The following is a 6,000-nucleotide window of genomic DNA, read 5'->3' on the forward strand; positions in this document are numbered from 1 at the left end:
GAAATACAAAACAAACATACAATTCGATGTCGTTTAGGCATATGAAGAAACAGTGAAGGGAAACCTTACAATAACGAAATATTTTCTACATTGGCTAAGAATGTTGAAAACTACCATATCCTTTAAGTTCCATTAATGTAATATTAGATCTTCACGATTCAAATAACACAATGTATCGATCCAGTTTTACTACGCTGTTCTTACATTATAGGAATTGGAATGTTATATTCCTTATTACAATTCTACCTTTTTCACCTGGGCCCGGCATGGCCAAGTGGATTAAGGCGTTCGATTCATAATCCGAGTAATGCTCTCCCTTTCAGCCATAGGGTCGTTATAATCTGACGGTCAATCTCACTATTCGTTGGTAAAAAAGTAGCCTAAGAGTTGGCGGTGGGTGGTGATGACTAGCTGCCTTCCCTCTAATCTTACACTACTAAATTATGGACGGCTAGCGCAGATAGCCCTCGTGCAGCTTTACGTAAAATTCAAAAACAAACAAACAAAACCTCTCTCACCCAATGTTTTCTTTTAGTTATTTTTTTTAGTTAATATTTTCTTTTATTAGTTGTCATAAAATGGTACAACGGGAAACATGTAGGCCTACAATGCTGAAAATCAAGTATACATATCTATGGTTGGCATAGCAGAAATAATCCATTGCACAGATTTGTTCTTGACACCAAACAAATTTATTAGTCCATCTATTTTACAAAAAAAAAAACTTAAAATAATAAACTTTCTAAGAAACTATTATCTTTGTGTATGATTTTTATAAGAAAAAATCACATTCAATAAAAAAACTTTTAAGTTTTATTTTGGCTCTTTTCTTTGTTTCTGAAGTTGTAAAATAAATTAAGAAAATATTTTGGTAACTTGAGACCTGTATTGATGTAGAATTTGTGGTAGCATATCATTATTGATGATTTATTTATTCGGAAAGGAAATAGGCTATTTTTATCTGAAAGTGTGTGATTTTTTTTATTATATTAAATTAACTTTCGTGATAAATATTATTACTCAAGTGTTAACATTTAGAAGTTTCATCACTTCTAAAAGTGCCTAAAGGTGTCACACATGAATAATCGGATAAGTTGAGGTATGATTAGTTTTTAAACTTTATTTATTCTTTTCTTGAGTTATGATTAGACTTCTGACTCGAAATTTGCAGGTCACGGGCTCGAATCCCGCCACCAAAAATGCTCGCGTTTTCAATCGTGGGGAGATATAACGTGACAGCCAGTTGAAATACACCATAGCCCATTGTGTGGGGGAGATATAACGTGACAGCAGGTGAAATACACCATAGCCTATTGTGTGGCTTTGTGCTTAATAACAAACAACAAAAATCAATGGACTGAACCCCCACTAAATTACCAGACACTGTGTGAAAGTTTTCCAAATTAAAAAAAAAAAATTGATACAAAAACACAAGAATCAAAGTTTAATTCAGATATTAAATCCAAATATTTAGATAAATAAATCTAAACAGGTATTTTGTATGGTTTTTTGTTTGTTTTTGGAATTTCGCACAAAGCTACTCGAGGGCTATCTGTGCTAGCCGTCCCTAATTTAGCAGTGTAAGACTAGAGGGAAGGCAGTTAGTCATCACCACCCACCGCCAACTCTTGGGCTACTCTTTTACCAACGAATAGTGGGATTGACCGTCACATTATAACGCCCCCACGGCTGGGAGGGCGAGCATGTTTGGCGCGACCCTCAGATTACGAAGCGCACGCCTTAACGCGCTAAGCCATGCCATGCCTAGGTGTTTTGTAGGATTGGTTTGTTTGTTTTTTGAATTTCGCGCAAAGCTACTCGAGGGCTCTCTGCGCTAGCCGTCCCTAATTTAGCAGTGTAAGATTAGAGGGAAGGAAACTAATCATCACCGCCAACTCGTGGGCTACTCTTTTACCAACGAATAATGGGATTGACCATCACATTATAACGCCCCCACGGCTGAAAAAGCGAGCATGTTTGGTACGACGGGGATGCGAACCCGCGACCCTCAGATTAGGAATTGCACTCCTTAATTCACCTAGCCATGCCGGTCTTCTCGGATTGGTACGCACATCTAACCCTATATAGTGAAGGGAGAGGGGGGGGCATCTACAGCCTTCGAGACGATGGAGACGGCTACGGAAACGAAAAGTTGGCGATGATATAACTGACAAGCTGTTTCTTGTCTAGTCTACCCCTGGTAACTCAGCGATAAGTCAGTGAGCTTACAACGCTAGCATAGGATTTCGATACCCGCAATAGGCAAAGTACGGATAACTCATTATGTAACTTTGTGCTTTGCAAACTCTCTAGTCTATCAGTTAAAAAACATAAATGTCTAAGCGCAGATAGCTGTATAGCTTCGCGTAAAAATTATGAAATGAACAAATACTGCACAGTTTTGTAACTCAAGTTTACAGATGGGCGAATAGGAAATTAAGAGTAGTTCAAGTTACCCTTGACTTAAGTTTGTATTGTGTAAGAAACAAAACATGTATTTCATCACAGCAAAAACAACTATTTTCATAATAGCTGGTAATTAACATTAGATGGTTTGGTTTGTTTTTGGAAATTCGCACAAAGCTACTCCTGGGCTATCTGTGCTAGCCGTCCCTAATTTAGCAGTGTAAGACTAGAGGGAAGGCAGCTAGTCATCACCACCCACCGCCAACTCTTGGGCTACTCTTTACCAACGGAAAGTGGGATTGACCGTCACATTATAACGCCCCCACGGCTGAAAGGGAGAGCATGTTTGGTGCGATTCGGGCGCGAACCCGCGACCCTCAGATTACGAAGCGCACGCCTTAACGCGCTAGGCCATGCCAGGCCCTAACATTAGATAATAATCATAAGAGATCGAGATATCTCCATAGGGTAACAACGAGTGTTAAAAAGTTTCTGGGTTGAATACATCTTTCTAAACACAGTTAAAATAGTGTTGTAAATTGTTACCAAGATGAAGTTATTTCAATATTGTAGTTTTTGTATTCAGTAGAGTTTATCAGCCAGACTCTAATAGTATTGACTCAAATGCTATTATTAAAATAACATATTTTTATTATATTTGTTGTAGTTTCTGTTCTTAATTAATTTTTTTTTACTATTATCAATACAATTTATTTTATCTTTTAGCATAACAATTATAATATTTTTTGCAATGTTTCTTGACCTTATAATATCATTTTTATTTTAACTTATTAGACTTCGAGCTTCTTTTTGTAAAGAAACTTAAGGAGTGTGTTCCTTTTTTTTTTCGTTGTGGTTTATTAAACGTCTCACCTGTAGAAGGTTTAGGTAAGAGACGAAAGTTTGTGCATTAATTTAAAAACAAAAAACGTAATGATAGTCCAAATAAATTATTTTGTACAAACACGTTATATAGTGCGGATTATGTTACATTACAACTATTTTGAATATGCAAATCAAGTCATATGACAACCACAACCGAAATAATGTCCTTGTGGAACGGAATGTATCAGGACTACATTTTGACATTGTTTAGTGTTTCATAGGAAGTGTGACCCCAACAAAAACTGATCACTTTGGGAAGGATATGTAATGACTCTCTATAACACTTTATGGTATTAATACACTTAGGTAACAAATGTGCAATGTAATGACTCTCTATAACACTTTGTGGTATTAATACACTTAGGTAACAAATGTGCAATGTAATGACTCTCTATAACACTTTATGGTATTAATACACTTAGGTAACAAATGTGCTTTCAGATCGTAAGGGATTTAAAATTTCCGATACTCCTTTACTTAATAGCATTGGAGAAAATAGGAATATGGATCAACCAGGGATTATCCAGAAAAAGACCTGCAACAAGTCGTACTGTAACCATGGTAATCAAAGTGCGATGTCATATAATAGGTAAAATCCATGAACATAAAGGTCAGCGTCAAAAGCCATTCACTTGTACGCAAGATGAATCTCCGTCCGGGAAAACAATATAAGTGTGAACAAAAGATACTTCTATGACACATCCGTTCAATCGTCACAGATAGCTATAGAATGAAACCAGTATCATGTTACTCCATGTAAAGGTATACCGGTAAAGCCTCTGGTCTTAAAATATATGGATTTCTGTACGATCAGACTATTGAAACGAACGCTGGGTAACCGACATCCTTGCACAGTGGGTGGATTATGGAAAGCAAGTATGAAGGGTCTGTGTTTTTTTGATGTGACATTCTTTCGAGGGAGCATTTTACAATACAAACTATGCTGTATGACTGTTGTCAACCAACACTAGCATCAGATAGGTTGTGATCGTACGTGGCGACATGAATTATAACGACGTGATAAATCCTTTTCATATAACATGTCCGTCCTTCTCTATAGCTTTTAACTCATCATATCTGTAACATTCATTCAAGTGTTTTCCTTAAACGTTGTTAATGATGCTTCCACAACAAGAGCCATGCAAGTTTTTTCATTAATGTTCAATTGAACATAATATTTTGCAAACGTTTGGTAGAAGTGCAACATAAGGCTAATGAAAGTTGTTGGTGTTCTAATTCAATGCTTCACAATGAACAACATTCACTCTCTTCACCACCGACAAGCGATCCCTGGATTTAGGAGTCAGAAGTCCGTAAACGTACCGCTGACCAAAGCTTAATATCTGTTTCGTTTGCTTTGAATTTCGAGCAAAGCTACACGAGAGATATCTGTATAATTTTCAAAAGATTAAATAATTTATACATTGGACAAACAGGCCGACGATTCGGTAACTGAGCACGAGAACATATAAATCATATTAAACTGTAGAACCAAGATACACCTGTAGGTAAACATTTCACCATCAATAACCACTCAGTTGAGGACTTTTCGATTCTTTGACATTGAGTGCTCCAACAAACACTCACTAAAGAGAACGACTCGAAAGATGATTAATCTGTAAGCTGATTTAAATTAACGCTTTTCTATTTTTCATTCTTTGTTAAAATTTTAATTGCTATAAACGTGTTGTTTTTGTAAGGATGTTACTACCCATACTAGTCGTCCTGAGATACAAAATTTTCAATGGTTCCCTATTAAAACCATAGGCCCTAGCAGGGGCGTTGCCAGGGGGGTTACCCCCCATGGACCTAAACTTTTTAGACAATTCAGTTGCCTTCTGTGAAGTTTCATAAAGATCCATGATTGCATGGCAGATAATTTCACACACAACAAATGGTCAAATGCAAATTTCTGATTGAACACTCTTTTAATACAACAAGTTTTGTCAGAACTAGAGAAATACAATCTAATATCTATGAAAGGCTCAAAGGCCTGTTCGTTCTTGCCAGGACATAGACAATACAGTTTAGTTTAACTTTAATATCACGGTGAATTCAATCGATCTTCAGTGGTGGTATTTCTCAAATACGTTTTGAGTCTTCTGAGAATTGAAAACGAACGCTCCACCAAGCTCGTTGACACAGGCAATGTGGCAAATACTTTCAACAGTCTAAAAATGACTGGGAACATTTCTGCATTGCACATTGCATATGCATCTATGACATTTTTTGGTCTGTTGTTTGCAAGTGATTTGTACCAATCCTAAGTTCACCTACTGCAGCTAGTGAAGTGCTGTCAATGTCAGGCTTGTATATATTGACCAACTGTTTAATTTGGTCATATTATTGTGCTGTAGGTTCTGACCGTTCTGTGGTAGATCCTGATGGTAGTAGACACATGAAGTTTGTAAGGAGAGTTTTGTGACTGGACAAACGGTCACATATTTGTGAAAGAAAGTGATCAACAAATGGTACAAATACAACAATACGAAAGTACTCCTCAGAGCTAGTGGTTTGTGGGTTAGCATGGTACATCTGTCTTTTAACCTTCCTTGGCATTATGATGTCAATTTGAAGCTCACTACACAGAATTTGAGCCTCACAGAAAATGTTGTTAAATTCATTCACAGTATTATTTCTGAGTAATCGGATTAAATCTTTCACTATTTCTGCATGATGCATCGCAGTACCTAAAGCAATGTTCTGTTG

Source organism: Tachypleus tridentatus, chromosome 13 (assembly GCF_004210375.1).
Source record: "Tachypleus tridentatus isolate NWPU-2018 chromosome 13, ASM421037v1, whole genome shotgun sequence".
Lineage (NCBI taxonomy): Eukaryota > Metazoa > Arthropoda > Merostomata > Xiphosura > Limulidae > Tachypleus > Tachypleus tridentatus.